We start from the raw sequence: 21,948 nt of genomic DNA, 5'->3' as shown, positions 1-21,948 counted from the left end.
TAGAAATTACTGTAAGGTGCGGTTCTTTGCTTACGAGAATATATAATTCCATGTATTATCTTCAAAAAAAGAGCATACTACATTATAAAAATTAAAATATGTGCGACTAACTTGAAATAACGGAACATTCCTAAGAGTGAGTTATGCGTGGTTAACTGAAATGACTGCCAAAGCCTATCAACCACAAGTATGTTTGTTATCCTACAATTTTCTATCAGTTTCTTCTAGACCATGCTATTTTAATGGTGAGCATGAAGGCAAGGGTTTGCTTCTCACTGTGGGGTTCACGAAAGGAAGACGACACTTGGTTCCTAGCCAGACACGTGTCAATGACTCAATCAAATCAAGTGGTGAAAAAATGCGGTATAAGAATTGGGATCTACCATTGAGCAATTCGCATCTTAGCTCTCGATTCCTGGCATCTCTTCTGGCATCTCTCTATCGAGATCCAAACTGGACAGGGCCTAAAGAAACCAACGGCTCACATTCTCCCTCGCCCTCTCTCTCCTCCCCCCATAAATTCACCGCCACCAGAGACCAACACCTCGTAAGCTGCACACCTCTCACAAACCTTAAACCTTAAACCAACACCAAAACAAAAACCCTCCTCTGTCTCTGTTTCGCAACCTTCGATTTCAATCATGAACGTGTTGGATTCTAATCTCGAAGCTCTTGCTTTCAATTACTTGAGCTTCGGATTGTTCACTGTTGTGAACAATCTGTGGACTTGGATCGCCGTTTTGACCGCCGCCGTTAGCTTCTGGAGGCTCAGACCTAGAGCGGCCGCCACCAGTGCCATCTCTTCTTCTGCATTGAAATTCCGCTCCCAACCTGCCATTTCCGGCCTCAGCTTAAATGGGCCGTCGCCGGTTCCCGAGATAACTCAGTCAAATTCGGCGGCGAAGAAGGTGGAGCCACCATGCTTTGTTCCAGCATTGGCTAAGTTCGGTGACAGCACAGTGCAGCTGACAAAGGGTTCGAAGTTTGCGGTGTATTTTGAGGATAGTGACGTTGAGAGTGACCTGACAGCGACCTCATCACTGACGCCGGAGAAGGATGAGACGGAAGAAAGCGGCAGCGATGAGGTGGCGGCGACTAGTTGGTGGGAGGATGTTTTGACGTTGAGAACGGGAGAGATGAGTTGGTACAGGTACCAGGACTTGACGGAGCTTAACGGTAACGTCGTTAGATTATGGGATGATTACAGTAGAATAGTTGGTGAAACCGCGTCCAGCTCAGCAAAACCAAAGCGACGTGTCCTTTGGTAGTTAGATTAGCATGTGGTTTTAGGCTTAATTATGTATTAAGGTCTTGGGATTGAAGGTTCGAAGAAGAACTTGTAAATACATTTTTTTGGGTTAAACATGATTAATAAACTCAAATCAATGCAAATTGCAACGCTACTTGTTGCATTTTTTATGTAATTCCTAGTTGATCTCTGATTTAATTGTGCATGCTTGTGTGCCTGTTATAAAGCATAGGGTAATGTTAGTTACATCAAATTTTTGAAACAAATATGCAAACTAAATTATGTGTCATCAATAAAAAATTAAATACATTAATTATACTTAAGTAATAACTCATTCATCAACAACCATATCATTTTGTTATAAAATTTGATCTCTCAAATATTACTCTACAATATACAATATATAGAATTGGCAGCTGGTTGTACGAGGAGTGTTTGCAAATTGATGTAAGAATTGGCACTATCCGATGTTCCATTATTGCATGCACATCAAATCACTTCTGTTTCTATTATTGGACGTATAGGTCTCCGTTGTATATCTTCTTGTATCTACTAAGTTATGTAATTGGTTAACGCCAGATAATACTGTGTCTGTTGACCAAAAAAAAAATATATATATATATAAAATACTGTGTCTATCAAATTGTGTGCGATAATCAATCAGTTGTATGTCATCTTCCGTTCTCAACAACGAGAGAGATTGTTTTTATAATTAATTGTATGCTCTTGCACCTACTAAGGTCTGGTTTGATACTAAGGTGATTCTGAAAAAGAATGGATATAAAAAAAAGCTGAGAGTTTTTTTGTGTTTGGTAAGCATTCAACTTTAGCTTTTTTTTCACAGTTTTGGGTGAAAAAAGCCAAAAACACAAAGCTGCAAAACCCAACTTTAAAAAACCGGCTTTTTTCACATTTGTTTTACATAAAAATTTACCAAGCACTATAATACTGTTTTTTTTTCAAAAGCACTTTTACAAAAAAGTTTACCAAACACTCTGCTGCTTTATTTCACAGCTGCTTATTCTCACAGCACAACAGAAGCAGTTTTTTTTCAAAGCACAGTAATATCAAACCAGCCCTAAGTCATGTAATATGTTAACTGTAAGGTTGTGAATGACAATGAATGATGTATTGGATTACTTATGTTGTAGGCCACTTGTTTATTGAGTTGTTAACAACTTAAGTAATCTGATAGTCCTCATGAAATAAGGATTATGGAGTCTTATCCTTTGTAATTGACCTAAAGAAATCTGATGGATTTCACTACAAAGATATAGTATCATGGTGGGACTTAAACACTAAGTGATAGGGTTTGACTTTCACAACCAATAATAGGCTGGTTGTGATTAAACCCTAATAATATAAATACTATATATGGTTAGGTCCCTGCTTCCATATGCTTAATCTCTCAGATACGCTAAACCCTATTCATATAGTAGAGAGATATTATTGAAGTACTGGAAGGAGAAGACAACCTAGAGTTCATCAATGGCTTCATCTTCATAACCATGTCTTCCGAATTCTACAAATAAGTTCAATATAATTAGTCAATCTCTATTTCATATTGATTTGATTTATTCGTGATCCTAATGTCTTGTTGTTGTGATTTTAGAATATATCTTACATGTGGTATCAGAGCCACACAACAAGCTTAGGGTTCGATTCACAGGTAATTTGATTAACTGTAGATGATTGACACAAGTGAAGCATAATTTGTGTTTATCGTTTGGTTGGCTATTTTGACTATTCGATCTTGTGAGACTTCATAAAGATGCTTCCGATGCTTCCGCAATTTTGTATCACTGAGTCTGCAATTTTGTTTAGGGATTTAGGTCCAAACAAATTAAAATTGGGCATGGAAAATAAAAGGGAAATATTTTAACTACACGGTGAATTTGGAGTTCATAATTAGTCACCGGCTAATTGTCCTTTTTCTTCCTTTCGGTAGAATATGGAGTTTTCTTGAGTATATAGGGTTGTCTTCCTTTTCCAGAATAATTATCGTTGTGCGGCAGAGAAGGATTACAACACGGCTTTAGGTTTATTGTATTTATTAATTATATTGCTGTATTGATTTCATGATTAATTAAATCTGTTGGAAGGAAACTTTTATTGGGGCTTTCAATGAACTAGATTATTTTCGAACCATAAATCTTGCAATTCTGATGGACTTTAGTTATTTTTGACAAATTTGAAATTCATGTATCTTATTTATATGAGTAGTTCTGGGCTATCGATTCTTAATTGAGATTTTGGGGAGTTTTTTCAAGACATCGTAAATCTTTTGCAGACTCTTGTTTGGTATAAGTGCATATTTCGTATAGCTGATAGACATTCTAGTTTTTGATAGACTTCCCTAACTTCAAATTTTATGAAATTTGGTCAAGTCGTAATATTAAATGGACTTTAGATGCTGGTATTTTTTCACGTTTTTTTGACAAGAAATGGATTTATGGTAAATTTTTAAGTGAGATACCATGTTGCTGGAATTCTGCAGACTTCTGCAGAATATTGTGTTTGTAATATCATTTTGATATATTTTTGTAATTGATAAATTCATGAAATTTTAGTATGATATACATTGAGATATTTATTTCAAATCTGGAAATTTTCACAAGCATTGGTTTGAAAATTGAATTTTTTGTGAATTATTTAATCTCCGGTATGTACTGCAGAATTTTTGCCGTTTCTGCAGCACATCCCATTTCGTATTTTCTTTTAGTACACTTGTAAAGTCTCAAAAATTATGAAATTTTGGGAATTAACAGGTTTGTATGTTTAATTTATGTTTGAAATTTTTCATGCATATCGGATGAACAATGAATATTTGGTGAATTTGTAATCTTAGGTCTGTACTGAACATTTTCTGCAGTTTCTGCAGCACCTCTCTTTTCAAATTCAAGTTTTGGCTCTCTTAAAATATTAAAAATCATTAAATTTTACGAAATAGTAGCCATATATGTCTAGTGCATACCTAAAATTTTCATGACAATCGAAAGATAATTGAGTTTTTAGTGAATTTGCAAACTAAAGAACTACTGCTGAATTTTGGTACTTCAAAACTAGTTTTGTTATGTGATATTATTTCACTGATTTGTGCACATCTATTGGTACCAATTATTATACAAGTTTATGGTTCCAATATGTCCTTATTTTATGCAAATTATCAATACTAATGAATTTTATAGACAACACTGATTAAATTTTGATTTAAAGATGTATTGGTTTGTTTTGCTTAAACCAATGTTTTGTTTGGTCATCAATTCTGATTATGATGATAATTGTCTTTTGAGAGAAAATTGGAAAGTGGCATCAGTTTACTAATTGATCATTTTGGTCCCTATCAAATAACTGAATAACCATGTTTCCTCTTTCGAGAACTCTATTGTTCAATGTCAACAACGACATAGTTTTGTGTCTGATTGAATCTTTTGAGAATAATTGAATATCCAACAAAACGGTTATTTAATACTGTTCTAAATGATTATTTTAAAAATCAGAATTCTAATTTATATGGTAAATACTTTTGTCCCAATGGGAATTTCAGGAAATCACTCACCAATTATAAATTAGTATTATAGCAAATCATAAAGTACTTCTAACATATTTTCATCTGGCCAAAGCTTTTGAAGCTATATGTATGTTGTGTATTTTATGTTTTGGCTAGCTATGCAGGTATTTTCTTTGCATGATTAGTTTCTGTCCAAAGGTGTAACAATCATGCAATTTGGAGTTGGTTCGATCCTCCACAACTCGACTACTTCCATGATGAATCTTTCAGAATCGAGAATAAGTAGGTAAATTTGCCAATCTTTTTCCTTAATTTTCTGTGATTTCTAAATTGGATTAAAATTATTGTTGAAAATTTGATGTTGTTGATATATCTATGTGTTTACTTTAATCGACTTTGTTTTAGAATTAAAACATAAATTTTAAGTTTGGATTCCCTTATTAGGTTTCATTTTAATTTATGACATAATCTTTAACACATATGTGTTTTCTCTCATACACTAAAATAAATTTTGTAGCCATTGGTTTATCTAATCACTTGTCACTTTTATCGATTAATGATGTTGAGATATTGTTCCTTATATAATCCTAATTTTGATACATATAGATTGGTTTATTATGTCCAAATCAACTATTTTGTGACTCAGCAAATTTATTTAAGAAATTTTCGTGTTTTGAGCATATTAAAGATTGTAAATTGGTTTTATTTAAATTATGATTAAATCTAAAATTTTAGTGGAGCTTGGGAAATACTGATGGAGTTTTGCATACCTTGCAACATGTCCTATTTGATTACAATTTTGATAGATTTTTCTAACTCCAAACTTTGTACAAATTTGCCATGTTATATTTTATAATGGATTGTGTACACTATCTTTATTGATTCAACTAGCCTATATTTTGTTATATGAAAACCACTTTCTCTAGTGTTTAATCTTGCAATTTTGAGTGTTTGCCCAAGTGGGAGAAATAATATATTATGGGCTTCACACTCATCAATTTTGCATGCTTTTAATGGTCAGAGTTTTGGTAGATAAAATATAATCTTGTAGGAAATTCAAGAAGGGTTAATGAGTATATTCTGCTCAAAAGTGTTTTGTTTATTAATTCTTGTTTGTTGTTCAAGAAATTGGACTTGTGATTTATATGTTATTGATGAATAATTAATCTGCTCAAAAGTGTTTTCTTATTCAATACAACTATAAATCAATGTATAGTGAAACATGAAATTGACAAGATTGCATATACTTCATCAGCTCAAAAGTGTTGAAGCTATACGTTTGCCCTTGTATTTTATGTTTTAGCTATGCAAACCTAATATAATTAGTTTCTGTCTAAAGGTGATTCTAGAATTATATGTTTTTGATGCAGTAAGAAAACATTTAGTTAAAGTTTTCTATTTTTGTCAAATGTTAGATGAACAAAACTGACCAAATGATTTTGTATAGTTTTTCAGTCACAAGAATCACTTCCCTACAGATATCTAGAATAAAGATGTTGAGCTCTTTCAAATTTTATGTTTTAGATCCCATGACTAATGTTTTGCTAATGGGGGTATTTGAAAGGTATCTGTTTCATTCTGTAGACCTTTACAAAGAATTTTTTACTCTCTTAATCAGTGGGAGTAATAATAATTTATATAGTTTTGTCTCTTTTAATCAGTGGGAGTAAGAGATTATCTTTTGTGTTAAAATTTTGAAGCGTTAGTGGCTGATATTTTAAGAGTTTTTTGTTTAAGTTTTGTTCATAAGTTTTAATAAGAGATCCTGATTTTGTAAATAGTATGTTGTATTTTACTTGTTCTCTTATCATATTCTAAATTGACAGAAAAGTTGGATGTTGTTTCCAACGTTGTTGAGTTCTTTTGTGAACTATTTTGGTACTGAAATATATTTTCATATTTTCAGTTCGACTATTGTGAGCTAATGTTTTGACTATTAGCTCTTGACACCATGACTTTGTTAGCAACAAAGTGCTTTAAGTTGAATGTGTATGTGATCTTGGAGTGCAAGGAACATACCAAGTTGTTCTTTGTTTTCTTTGGTTCTACATTCGATTCAAAGTGACAGGTTACTAGGAAAGGTTGTTGCACACTTATGAAGACTCAGTGATCACCATGAGTTCTTATTTGTTAGGATAAATCATTGACATTCAAGTGGGAGAATGTAAGGTTGTGAATGACAATGAATGATGTATTGGATTACTTATTGTAGGCCACTTGTTTATTGAGTTGTTAACAACTTAAGTAATCTGATAGTCCTCATGAAATAAGGATTATGGAGTCTTATCCTTTGCAATTGACCTAAAGAAATTTGATGGATTTCACTACAAAGATATAGTATCATGGTGGGACTTAAACACTTAAGTGATAGGGTTTGACTTTCACAACCAATAGACTGGTTGTGATTAAACCCTAATAATATAAATACTATGGTTAAGTCCCTACTTCCATACGCTTAATCTCTCAGATACGCTAAACCTTATTCATATAGCAGAGAGATATTATTGAAGTACTGGAAGGAGAAGACAACCTAGAGTTCATCAATGACTTCATCTTCATAACCATGTCTTTCGAATTCTACAGATAAGTTCAATATAATTAGTCAATCTCTATTTCATATTGATTTGATTTATTCGTGATCCTAATATCTTCTTGTTGTGATTTCAGAATATGTCTTACATTAACAACCTTCGATTCTCAACCACAAGAAAGTTGGCTTTATCCGTGTCAAGTTTCAGCCCTTATCAACGATCCCAATGAATTGTAAGAGAAGATAGCATCTAATTAATTAATTATTAAGACTAATGTGGGGGTAGTTGTTCTATTATGGATGTGTTACGAATGATAGACAATACTGATTGCAACCATGTAACCAACTTTTCAATGTAGATTGGGATAGGATGATGCAAGTTTTTACTTACGAGTAAGATCGATCGGTGCATAAAAGAGATTTAGGATACACTATAAGGATAAATAGAAAAAATGCGGAAAAATTCGATAGGCTAAAGGCCTGCGTCTACATATTTTTGCCCATATGTGCTTGTTGTAAATCACGTAATGAATGTTACAGTAAGCAATCATGGTCTCAACTTGCCTACCATGTGGAGAGAAAATGGCGTGTCAATGAAATACATTGCCTCTTATGTTAAAGCGATGTATATATATTCGGTTGCAAGCAAGATTATCTTCTTGTTTTGGGGGAGCAAATGTCTGTTCTGTGTCGATTATTTGCATGGTGGGTTCCAGGCAGGAGGTGTCCAGTTGCTATGGTTGTTTTGTGTTTCCCACCAAAACCACAGCCAATTGCAGCCATATGTTACGTTGGGAAGCGTCATTCTTAATGACCGCGGACACGAGAACTTGTCTGCAACAAAGGTATATAGGAAAGCATGCTTTGCATAATTACCCTATTGTATAATTACCATCAGATACAACATGAAATTAACAATAAAAATAAGATCTATCAATAAAAACTCACACCCGGTAATTAAACCCCAACAAAAAATGAACACTCATCGCAAATCATGTTATTAAAAAATTTATTAGTAATACAATTTTTATGTTTATGTTCATGCTTCTTTCTTTTACACCAAAAATGACAGCACTAGGTACAAATAAACAAGAAATTTTATCAGCAAATGGAGTTGCTCTCAACTAGCTTTTCTTCCATCTTCCTTTGCCTGCTTCTAGGTTCAAATACATGCACACACCAGCGAGTGTGCTGGAGAAGCCAAAATAAATAAATGCAAGAGGGTAGTTTAGAAGGAACGGCTTGTTTGACATGGTTAGACAAATCAATATGAGATTTATCGAGAGCAACACTGTAGAGGTTAATGGAGACTCCATCAAAAGCAACTGTTGATAAGAGAGAGCGTCAGAGGAAAGAATGCTTTGATTTTGGTTTTTAATTTTTCAATTGGTGTAGAGATAAATTTACATATTAAATTGGGGTTGTGAAGTTAGTTTAGGTAGTAAATTTAAGTTCAAATATATACTGTTAATTTAATTAAAAATAATATAAGTGTAAAGAGTAAGCTAGATATAAAAAAAGCTATTTGAGTTCAAATAAAATTTCCTTTACAAAACACAATTCTAAAAAAGTTTATTTTGTAAAACATAATCTGCAGCGGCCACTAACTATCGATTAATTGCACATTAACCCATTTCATTCCTCATTCCAGAAATTAAAAAAAAACAAAAAAAACCTTTCTCTCTGTTTCTCTCTTTAAATGCGGCATTTATCGCCTCTGTAACTCCGGAGACTCCTCCTCCGTTACCTCTACACCTCATCTTCATTCCCATCATCTCAACCCATCAGAATGGTGATGCTCGAAAGGACTGGATCCGAGATAGAGAAGAGTGATGAATCAATCGATCGGATCAATTCGATTTCTACAAAGAGAAGGAGGTCTGCGGATGGTGGCCTTGAATGATTGAATCCAAGCTCAACTTCTGCTATTTTAAAGCCCCACACCAACTTGAAAAGTTGTGGGAGGAGGTTGTGGAATGTGGGTGAATTTTAGAAATTTTGGAATATCATGACAAGTTGGAGTTAATGACGATAAAATGACAAATTAATGATCTATTTGAAGCCTTAAGAATGAGATAATGATGATATAATTGTTGTAGTGCTATTGGATTATGAATGTGATTGTGTAAATCCTAGTGTATATAGTAGTATCTTTGTACATTCTCTTTAGTAGTTAAATTCCTATTAGAGTTGTAATCCTAATAGGGTAAGGATTTAACCTTCCTTATTACTATAAATAAAAGCACAATGGGTGATACAATACATACGTCAGAATTACATCTCTCTCTTCTCTTTCTCTCTGTTGCCGCCAGCCCTTTTCCCTCTCTCTCCTAAATACAGTTCAGTCAAATAGGCTTACAAAACGTTATCGACACGCTCTTGCCAGAATCTAAGGAACTGAAGGATCGTGGATGAAGGTTTCTTTTACATTTTTTGCCAATCAGGTTCTTTTAAAATAAATTAAGACATTTGAAAAAACCTTGAAGCATGAAAACATTTCTCATGATGCATGGACCCTATATATTTATATTTTATTTACAATTATATATATTGTATATGTGTTCATATATTTTGTCAATATATATACTTGTTCATGCAATACGTAATTATGCTATGTGGAATTTGTGAGTCAAAGTATCAAAATTATTTTAGAAGCAATTAGGGTCTTTAACCCTAGCAATTGAAAAAAAAAATTTGGGATTTTTTTTGCGGTCGAGACATGGCTTCATGCCGTGCTGCCGCGGGCATCGAGCTGAGTTGGTTGACTTGCAGCCACGCCACCGCCTTGCGACGACGTCGTTTGACGTCATGGACCTTTGTAGCAGCCTTTTAGGCTTTGTTGCACGCATTGGAGAGCCAAGCCGAATGCATGCTTGGGTTTCTAAGTTAGGCCTGCAGCCCTAGCCCACTTCAGCACAGCCCGAAGCTCTGCTGGGTTTGTCCATGAGCCCTAGGCCCATCACTAGCATGCTTGAAGCCTGCTAGGCTCGTCTCTTTGCCCCGGCCCGAAAGCAACAACTTTCTTGGCTGTAGGGCTCGCCATGTCAAGGCCTAACCACCAAGTCAGCTTCGGTTGGGCTTTTTAGCGCCTCAACCCAAGCCAGCGAATGCGAGGCTCGCTAGCACTTTAGCCTGAGACCACAACAAGCCAACCTTTGCGGTTGGGCTTACCTAGAAACGGCACATGGCTTGCAACCATGATTGGGCTGTCCCGCAATAACTCGTTGACACATCCCGATCCTAGAATCAAGGCGCGCTGGCCGTCACAGGTGAGTATCAGGTGAGTTTATATTGTTCATATGATTTATTGATGATGTGAATTGTGTTGAAAGCTCATAACCTGCACCCTTGGTGTTAGTGCTTATATTATTCACCTCGCACCGCACGCTCACCTTGGATCCAAGTAGGTGCATGTCGTACAGACCATTAGAGGGTTCTGACATATCGTACAGACCATAGAGTGGTTCCGACTGTAGGTGATTTTAGATTATTATACAGCTGTTGATGAGAGAAGCACTAGAGCGTATTCTTACACCTTCTTATCGTACAGACTACTTCAGGTAGTTCCGATTTATGTGCAGAGTAGCGCCGTACAGGTCACTGCGGTGACTTCGGTTGGATGGGATATTGAGCTTTAGAATTAACCGTACATGACCAACTGCAGGGTTTCCGGTTGATTCATTACTTCACCTGTTATATTGATGCATCCTTATTCTGTTATTGACGTTTAACGTGGCATACTTTTTGGTTTTTGATATAGATTGGTGATTTGAGATATATATAAAGATTTATATGTATATTATGTTATTTTCTGGGAAAGTATACAGGTTTTACAGCGAGGGGTTAGAAATATTATTAATTGAAATGTTTTCAAAAAGCTTTGTTTTACTGACCTACTCAATTTTGTTTTGCGCCCCTCCAGGTTCTAGTTAGCAGCGTTGGTGGCCCACGAGGATTTCCACGGCGTACTGACAGACTACATAAATGTAGGACTCACCTTCGGGTGTTATAATTTAGTTATGGTCTTACTTGACTGCACCTAGTACTTACGCTCTGAATATGTGTGTTTCACACTTAAATTCACTCTAGCATGCTAGTTGGATATTACTGCTAGTATTTGGTTTTTATTTCTTCGTAATTCTCTTACCTATTGCTTATACGTCACGTCACACTTTTGGTTACGTTACACTCATGTGACGGCCAGCACACCTTGATTCTAGGATCGGGGTGTGTCAGTTTGGTATCAGAGTGACGTAGCGGAAGCGTGGTGGGCACATAACCCACAGGTCCCAGGATCGAAACCTGGCTAGTCAAGGGAATCTTCTTGCTAATAGATGGGTTGAGACCACTATTTGGTTTTTAGGACCTTATGAGATCACTGAAAGGATTGGTGAAGTTGCTCGTGAGCTCCCAGAAACAAAACCTGAGGGTGTGGTCGGATCCCAAAGCGAACAATATCGTGCTACGGTGGTGGAGCGAGCCCGGGATGTGGTGGACCCCGGGCCGGGATGTGACACTCGTGGCCCATTAAGCCCTTTTAAGGCTTTGCCTTGCACACGACACCCAAGCCCACCGATATTGGGCTATGGTTTTTCGAATCCAATGCTATTTTTGGCATTCTCTATAATTTTAACTTAAATGTTATTATTATTTTTGCTTCTACAATCAAACATGAATGGTTACGATCTATTGAATTAATTAAAGTGACCAGCAGTCCATTAATCTGACAATTAATCCAAAATTATTGGCTTGAAGTTCACTTTTTGGCAATTAACGATTCAATAAATTATTTTGTTTCTTTGAATCATTGACTATCTTTCATAGTTCCGAAGCACTCACACTTGGGTTCCTGAAGCAATCCAAAAATTCACCACATTTTATTGTATATTGTATTATGTGTTCTTACAAGTACCCCTATATATGAACTAAACGTTCATAACTAAATCGAACCTGTAGTTTCAAATTTTGTGTCTTTGAAACCCGAAATTTTCATTCTAAACTTACCACATGAAACCCGTAGCTTTCATGCTTAAATTAAACCAATACATGTCTATAGAACCCGAATGTTCTACAATATATGTCTATGGCTTTCCATATGACTAACCACATTTCATTATACCATATGTTTTAGGGACATATTGAACTTAAACATGCTCGATTTCACCGCTCTGGAAGTCTCTGGAATAAACTATCTGAAGTGGATTCAAGACGTGAAACTCCATCTTATTGCAAAGAGTCTTAGAGCTACCATCGAGGAACCTACCGACGATGAACCTGTCTACGAAACTCAGAAAGCTATTGCTATGATCTTCATCCGCAGACACATCTATGATGCACTGTAGACCAAGTACCTCGCAGAAGAGTATCCGCGTACCCTCTTGTTTTGGTCGATCGCTTCGACCACTAGAAAGACATTTACTTACCTGAAGCAAGACATGACTGGCAGCATTTACGCTTCAAGACTTTAAGTATGTGAATGAATATAACTCTGAAGTTTGTAGAATCCGATCAATGCTTAAGTTCTGTAAAGAGGACTTAACCGAGCAAGATCTCCTAGAGAAGACTTATTCGACCTTCAATGCCACCAATATTGTCCTGTAGCAACAATATAGAGCACATAAGTTCATAAAATTTTTGGATTTGATATCTGTTTTACTTCTCGCTGAAAAGCAAAACCAACTTTTGATGAAGAATCATCAAGCTCAACCCATTAGGTCGAACGCTCCACTTGAAGTGCATGCGACTCATTCTAGCAACCACAATCGATGGAAATTCGGTCATGGCCGTGGAAATGGACGGCAAGCCCCACCACAGGCCCAAGGTCAACAAAACAGAAGCCCACCCATGGGAGAAAATTTGACCCAGAAACGCCAACCCCTTGCCTTTAAGGTCCTAAACTTCAAGAACAAGGGGCAAAGCTACCATTCAATCAGCTTCCACTGAACTAGACATGTGTTATCGCTATGGATCAAAGGATTATTGGTCACACGTATGCCGAGCTACCCCAGAGGCTGTTGCCAAGTATCATTCCCATCGTGAGTCTAACTTTGCACTTCTAGAACATGCCGAAGATATTACTACAACTCTAAAGATTTTAGATTTTCAGGAGGCATCCACTCTCATAGAAGAATAAAGTTTTATTTTTCTAAGACATGTTAGGGCGTTTTACACCCCTAGTGGCCGAACCCACTAGAGTGGTCGAACCCCCCTTTAAATTTTAGGTTTATGGTTTAATTTTCGGACAGTTTTCTAAGTCTTTGGAATTATTTGTTTGGTTTTGGTTTGTTTTGAATTATGGATAATTATTTTATGGATATTATTTCTCAAATTGATTAATTGAATGAATGGAATTATGCATATGACCGATTCGATTAGGCATAACTAGTGGGAAAGTTAATTGTTTGGCTGATAGTGCCACCACACACACCATATTACATGATAAACACTATTTTACTAACTTCGTACCTAAAAATGCACATATGACACCTCTTAGGCCTATCCAACCTAATAGAAGGATACAGAAAGGCCAATATTATGTTGTCCAATTATACTGAATTAACCATTAAAAAGGCATTATATTCTCCACATTCCAGAAGAACGCTGCTGAGTTTTAGAGATATTCGAGATAATCAATATCATGTTTAAACCACATAAGAGAATGGTTCCGAATTTCTTAGTATCACTTCTTACGAATATGGCCAGAAGAGTATTCACAAGAAGCTGGAACGTCTCCCGAGTGGGTTGTACATAACAACCATTTGCGCCATTGAGACTTATCACTTGGCCGCCCTTATGGCCAAGTTCCAGAACACTCTCCTGCTTTGGCGTGGTCGAATGGGACACCCCGGACGCGATATGATGCGTCGTATCCTCAAAGTATCACATGGGTATTACTTAAAATCTTATCCCGGCCATCCGCTTTGCAAAGCATGCTCCTTGGGGAAGTTGAACATTCAACCCTCACTTACAAAGATTATTCACGACCCCCCTAAGTTTATTCAGCGGATTCAAGGGGATATTTATGGACCTATCCAACTAACATGCGAACCATTTAGATACTTCATGGTGTTGGTTGATGTATGGACGTGATGGTCACATGTCTACTTATTGTCCACACGCAATGCTGCATTTGCGAAACTCTTAGCATAAATTATTAAGCTTAGGGCTCACCACCCTGATTATCCGATCCAGTCGATTCGACTGGATAATGTTTGAGAGTTTACATCACAGACTTTTGACGATTATTGCATGTCTGTTGGGAATGAAGTTGAACATCCTGTACCCCATGTTCACACCCAAAACGACCTACAGAAGCTTTCATAAAGTGCCTTCAAACGATAGCTCAGACTTTGGTTATGCGAAAAACTTTGTTAATATATGCTGGGGCTATGCAATATTGCACGCAGCTATGTTGGTCCACCTGAGGCCCACCGCTACCCAACCTTATTCACCGTTATAGTTGGTTACTGGATACGAGCATGACATCTTGCATTTACGTGTGTTTGCGTGCACCGTTTATGTGCCAATAGTGCCTCCACTAAGTACTAAAATGAGTCATTAGAGAAAAATATGAGTCTATGTTGGTTATGATTTGACATCAATTACCCGCTACTTAGAGCCATTGATACTAGATCTATTTACAGCACGTTTTGCGGATTGTCACTTTGATGAGATAATCTTACCGTCATTGGGGGGAGATAAGATCATTAACGTTCATGTAGAACGCCACGAATTATCGTGGATTACTTCCACTATGTCTCATTTAGATCCCCATACCCCTCAGTCTGAAATTGAAGTGCGATGTATTCTAGATCTTCAGAGCATCACTTAAAGTATGCCAGATGCTTTTACTGATCTAGTAAAGGTGACGAGATCACATATACCAATTGCAAACACACTTGCAAAGATGGACGTACTTAACGTACACCGTAACACTGCCTTGGAACCGGGCTATCCCCGAGGGTGGGGTGGCCGCACCTCCCACATGGCTCGGTACACTGGCAGCTAACCAATCACCTATTTCTACCTTGAAGTGTGATAGGCCCCCCTAGTTCAAATGATTCACAACATCAGAAGAGGAAAATGGCACAAACTAGTGACCATAATATGAATCCAACCATTGTTTACTCATCTGTTCCAACGCATGTGGTTATTTTAGATTACGGCGATGTCTTAGATGAAACATACCGGCCTCCCAAGAATCATGAGATTTCGGTCCATTACGCAGTATTGGATGAGGTTTGGAATCAGAATGAGATGATTGTCGATGATGTATTCGCATATACCGTTACTTCCGACATCATGCTTAGCGATGACATTGAACCACGTTCCGTTGATGAATGTCGACATAGAACAGATTGGTCAAACTGGAAATAATTAATCCAGGTCGAACTTAATTCGCTTGCGAAATGTAAGGTGTTTGGGCCTGTAGCTCCTACTCCCCCACATGTGAAGCCTGTGAGCTACAAGTAGGTTTTCGTGAGCAAGCGTAATGAGAAAAATGAAATAATGTGATACAAAGCACGCCTCGTAGCGCAAGGCTTCTCTCAGCACCCTGGGATCGATTGCGAGGAGACGTATTCCCCTGTAATAGACATCATAACGTTTTGCAATCTTATTAGTTTGGTAGTTTTTGAAAAACTGAATATGCAGCTTATGGACGTGGTAACTGCGTATCTCTATGGGGATCTAGATACAAAAATGTACATAAAAGTTATAGAAGGACTTCCATTGACTGGTTCAAATAGTTTTAGACCACGGAACACTTTCTCGATTAGATTGAAGAGATCACTTTACGGATTGAAACAATTTAGGTGGATATGGTATAACTGTCTAAGTGAATATTTGACAAGTTAGGGTTATGTGAACAATGAATTATGCCCATGTGTGTTCATAAAGAAGTCACATTCTAGATTTGCAATCGTTGTAGTTTATGTCGACGACATGAACTTCATTGGAACTCCCGCAGAACTTGAGGAAATCGTCGTTCACTTGAAATTGGAATTTGAGATGAAAGATCTTGGGAAAACGGCCTAGAGATCGAGCATTGTTCGAATGAAATCTTAGTACATTAATCAAACTACACCCGAAAGGTGTTGCGACGTTTTAATGAGGATAAAGCGAAGCTTTCGAGTACTCATATGGTCGTTCGGACTCTAGATGCTAAATGAGATCCCTTCAGTCCAAAGGAGGATGAAGAAGAGATTTTGGAGCCTGAAGTTCCATACCTAAGTGCAATTGGTGCTTTATTGTACTTGGCTCAATGCACTAGACCTACATCTCACTATTAATCTTTTAGCTAGATACAACAATGCGCCTACACGCAAACACTGGAATGGTGTTAAAGATATTTTTCGCTACCTCAAGGGTATGATTGATTTGGGCTTGTTCTACACCCATGAATCCTTGAGAGAAGCCGCCGCCCCCCTCTGTCACTCGAGTTGATTCTCACCTCGTTGGTTACACAGATGTTGGTTCTCTGTCTGACCCATATAGGGCACATTCTCAAACAGGTTATGTATTTACCATTGGAGACACCGCTATATCTTGTAGGTCTATCAAGCAAACGGTAGTTGCGACTTTTTCGAACCATGCTAAGATTCTCGCCTTGCATGAAGCATTGTTTGAGTGCTTTTGGTTGAAAGCAGTCATGGAACATTTTCGAAGCACTAGTGGTCTTACTTCTGTCGTTGACCTTCCTACGATGATGAATAAAGACAATGCAACATGTATCGAGCAGTTAAAGAATGGTTACATCAAGGGAGACAACACCAAACACATAGCGCCGAAGTTATTTTATTCTCACCAGCAACAACATCATCAAAACATTGAAGTCAAGCAAATCCGTTCCCAAGACAACTTGGCCGATCTCTTCACCAAGTCATTGTTTAAGTCTACTTTTCAGAAGCTCGTCCAAGGAATTGGTATGCGTAAATTATCTGAGTTGAATTACTTTCTCTTATTTGGAAGTTATGTATAACTCAATAGGAGTATCTTGAAGCATACTCACTTGATCTTAATATACTATTTTTCTTATGATTAGGAGCATTTTTCCCACTGGGGTTTTGCTACCTAAAGAGGTTTTAACGAGGCACTCATCCTGTGATGATCATACTCCGTTGAGTTCACTATTTTCATCCTATTTGACGTTTGTTTTAAGACATTATGCATACTTCTCACTTTTCTCCTTAGTCTATGGGTTTTCACCTGCCTTAGGTTTTACTAGAGCAAAGTGTTTATGAGTTTTACCACCCATGCATACTTTCTTTTAAATTTGAGACTCCCATTCACCCCTTGTGCCGACGACTTCATCAACTGTTCTACCTTATCTGCTTAAGATTTGATGTGATGCTTTGTTTGAGTATTTACACTCTTAAGGGGGAGTGTTGCAGTTCTATTGGATTAGGAATGTGATTATGTAAATCCTAGTGTATCTAGGAGTATCTTTGTATATTCTCTTTAGTGGTTAAATTCCTATTAGAGTTGTAATCCTAATAGGGTAATGATTTAATCTTCCCTACTACTATAAATAAAGGCACAATAGGATGATACAACACATACCTCAAAATTACATCTCACTCTTCTATCTCTGTTGTCGCCGACCCTTCTCCCTCTCTGTATTAAATACAGTTCAGTCAAATAGGCCTATAACAAGAATAACCACATAAAGATCAATTTTTTGAATTTTATTTTAATATTATGACAAATTGGAGCTAATGACAACAGTGTGACAGAATAATGATGATATCATAATAATAAATTTGGGCTGATATGCAATTAACCAATAGTTAGTGCCCATTGCAGATTCTATTTTGCAAAATGGACTTCTTTGGAATTGTGTTTTGCAAATAAGGCTATTTTAGCTAAAATCCCATATATTTTTGTGGCCAAGTCTCTTCTAGAAAGATATACGTATGTTGTATATAAGTTTTTTCCAAACGCTCGTTAGAAAGTAAGGAAAACTAATGAAAATGGTTTGAAAACTTTGAGTTTTAATGATAAGGACAAAATAAATAGTAAAGTGAATAGTACCATGATTGACTTTTTAGTGTAAAAATGTGGTTTTTCGTTAAAATAAACAGTACCGGATGCTTTTCGTTAAAGTTCTCTAAAAAGTATTCTTCCTACAAATTATCGTTGCAATTCTCTTTTTAAAAAAGATATACATATGTAAGTTTCTCTCGAACTGTGGGACATTTAGATGGACTATTACTAGTACCCAAATAATTGAGCATGAAATCCCAATTTGTGAATACAATATGCTCAATAGCCTTTTTTTTTTCTTTTCAACAAACAATATTATCTACATTAAAGGAGAGAAGAGTGAGGTTAGCTTCATAAGAGACTAGCAATAATATAATTCAAATTTACCAAAGGTTCAAATTTGTTTTTGGTGAGAATCAAACCTAATACATCTTACTTACAAGTGAAGAAAAATACTATTATACTGTAGTAGTAAGTGACAATATATTTAATAATTAGATCAACTGTTTCGTGAAACGCAAGTATTGTCCTATCTTCACTCTACCTTTTATCAAACAACTCACACGCCACAGATTTTGAACTGGGCCTCCTGGCATGTAGCTGGTAGCCTGGTGCTGTCAAACGATTTTATCAGGTGAAAACCAAATAAAAAAAATTAAATAAAAAATAATTTTTTGCACAAAAAAAAAAAACACTTGAATTATTTTCACAAATACTAAGCTTTACAGAAATTCTTGAAACTTAAAAGATAAGAATTGCATTGACTAAAGATCACAGTTGTTTCACACATTCATTTCAGAAACATAATTAGTGTGATGGGAGAATATATTTTTTCATGAAGTTTTGTTTTTTTCCACGGCAGATTGCCGGCCCAATAAACAATTTTCTCTCTTGCAATCACAAGTTTAGTCGTGAAAAATGAGATTTTTGCATGATCAACAGCAAAAGACATGAAAATAATAGCAAGAAAAAAGATAACCTAAAAAAGAGGAGGTTTCTTGGATTTCCATCGTCTCTTGGATCACCACCAACACTTTCATTTTCAGGGTGCATTTTTGCGGACCCCATAATATTGAACAGAAAACACCCCTCGATAATGATGGAACTTTCCCATTCAACGTCCCCATGTTGAAGGCAACAAGGCGGAGAAATTTTTGAAGATACTGTCGAAGCTAAGAAAGAAATCAATAGCTTCTCCCACTGTAAAAGAGAGTGAGAAAAATGCTTTTTATGCGGAAGAAGCCATTGATTTCTTGCTTGACTTCAAAAATTTCCCGTCGTTATTGCCTTCAACGTGGCAACGTTGAATGGGAAAGTTACAATGCTTTCAGTTGGCATCATTTCTGTTCAACATCAGGTCCTAAAAGGCACCTGGAAATGAAGGTGGAAGTGGTGGCCCAAGAGACGATGAGAATCCAAGAAAACCTCCTCTTTGTCAGGTAATCTTCTTTCTTGCGACAACTTTCATGTCTTTGTTGTTGATGATACAAAAATCTCAATTCTTGTGCATTTAAAGAGGCTTTATAGACAAAGTTTGAGCGAACTGGTGGTGGCGGTGATTACAATTTATAGAGAAAAGGGACCGGAGGGAGTTTATGAAGGGGGAGGTCGAGTTGAAGATGAAGGTTTGGCATATTACACGAGGGGGGAGGAGCATAGAAGAAGGAAGCAAACGGGGCGAAGTTGAAATAAGCGGGTGTAAAACTGGAAATGCACTGTTACTAAGCTACATTGATTTCTCCACGGGTTTTAGTACATATAGAATTTCTTTCCCACAGGTTCTCTACATTTCATCTCTATACTTCTTATCCCCACGAGTTTTAGTTAGTTTGTGTTTACCAAAACTTGTGAAGACAAGTTTGATGAAATTTCCTACAGAAATTGACAGCGCATAATGTGTTTATCAAATAAATAAATGTTAGTTTGAAATTGTTTTTAAAATGATGAAATCAATTTCTTTAAAAGTGTTTTTGGAACCAATTTTTAGTAAAAATATAAGTGAATCTTGAAAAAATATTTGAAGTGCTTTCTGCAAGAAGCACCAATTATATGTTTTTTGCAAGAAGAATTTCAAGTGGTTTTGAAATCCAAAAATAATTTCACAAAAAATGATTTTAATCATTTTAAAAACATTTACAAACAAATCCTAAGATATTGACATATTATATATATAAACATCGTGCAATTTAAAGAGTGGGGTAGGAATTTTTATAGCGGATTCCAGACTGCAATTCACATGCTTTGTTTCAGAACTTTCACCACTTACATGTCCAATTCTTGGGAATGCTGCTCTGCTGGGCTCACAAGGTTTCGTTTCTTATCGGAATTCAGCAAATAATTCCTGAAAAATCAAGGGTCCCATGTTTCCCCATCAAACTCCCACCACCCCATCACATTCTTTCGTGCAAATACGAAGCTTTTCGAATTCTAATACATCTCATTAATCTATAACACATCAAATAATTAGTTGTGAAATCCCAACAATTTTAAACAGATAACGTTCTCTCGTCAGATTTATTTCAATAAATAAATATTGACGTCTTTAAATGATAAGCATGATTAATGAATACTGCAACATAAAAAATAAAATCAAAAGTTTTACGCCAACGTTTCTTGCAGGGTTAAACCATGCCAATCAATCTCATTGATCGACGCATTGTTTCTAGTGTACAAGCTAGAGCTTATGTGTTCATACTGTACAACACATATATATGTTTTAGTAAATCATGCATTCTAGGTCTTGTTGTTTACGTGTTGGTGGACGACTCTCAGTTATTTATGATTAGTTTGGAGACGTCGCCGATGATATATGTCCCCGAAAAATAGGATATCCGTCTTCGTTTGTTCCCCTCACGTATTGAATACCACTTGGTTACAAACTTGAAAACAAATTGGTGACACAACGCCATTAGAGAGAGGAGCAAAGTAAGAGGGTGCGCATGCACCGTACATGATGGTCGTGGACTTTGGTTATTGGTTAATACATACACGTTTGCATATTTTAGTTGGTTGGTGATGGGCTGAAAGGTGAGCTATTCTACCAGGGCATTTATTTGGATCTCCTTCACTGGTCCCCAAAACTAGGCAAAATAGCCACAAATTGGGGCGCTTAAATTCCCTATTACATGTTTGAAATAACTAATATTTGTTTGTTAGTGCTTTTAGAAAGATTAAAAACGTTCTTCACTTGTAAGCGAAATGTTTTAGATTTGATTTTCGCTAAAGGCGAATTTGAACCACATTTTGCCTGCTCATTATGAGACTAAGCCCACATCATTTCTCTTAGTGTAAATACTATCGTTTTGTTAAAAAAAAAAACTTTTTGAAAAAATCAAAACCATTTATCATATAACATTTGAGATAAAAATGTAAAGTTAATTGAAGAAAACACAAAAAATGCAATTTAATTGGGTTTAAGGAATTTATATAAACAGAAGTGCGTCTTACAAAAGCACTCGTTATAGCTGTCAATGTCGGTTTGAGTGTTACTTTGATCTTCATTGTTGGTAAGGACTATTCCATAAACAAGAAAAGACACTTGAGCACTACAAAAATAGCAATACTGCCATTTAATTTATCATTCTAAAACAGTACATAGTCTGGTGATGGAAATCTCTACGTGGACAATGTAGACATGGGTTGGTTGAATTACGGGAAGTGGTTGAAACTTGAAAT

At 36.3% G+C, this 21,948-nt stretch overlaps 1 long non-coding RNA gene and 1 pseudogene across 1 annotated transcript; one reads left to right on the top strand and one right to left on the bottom strand.

The window, feature by feature from the left end:
* The first annotated feature begins 246 nt into the window (after positions 1–246).
* LOC126601248 (uncharacterized) lies at positions 247–1,424 on the top strand (annotated as a pseudogene).
* A 6,293-nt stretch (positions 1,425–7,717) lies between these two features.
* LOC126601762 (uncharacterized) lies at positions 7,718–20,005 on the bottom strand. The gene is made up of 3 exons (XR_007615803.1): positions 18,818–20,005; positions 17,851–17,934; positions 7,718–8,124 (listed from the first exon to the last, which is right to left on the bottom strand). It is a non-coding gene; the product is annotated as an uncharacterized LOC126601762 (long non-coding RNA).
* Positions 20,006–21,948: the final 1,943 nt, after the last annotated feature.

Source organism: Malus sylvestris, chromosome 15, assembly GCF_916048215.2.
Source record: "Malus sylvestris chromosome 15, drMalSylv7.2, whole genome shotgun sequence".
Classification (NCBI taxonomy): domain Eukaryota; kingdom Viridiplantae; phylum Streptophyta; class Magnoliopsida; order Rosales; family Rosaceae; genus Malus; species Malus sylvestris.
Note: the sequence above shows the minus strand (reverse complement) of the source record. Positions and strands in the feature narration are given on the sequence as shown.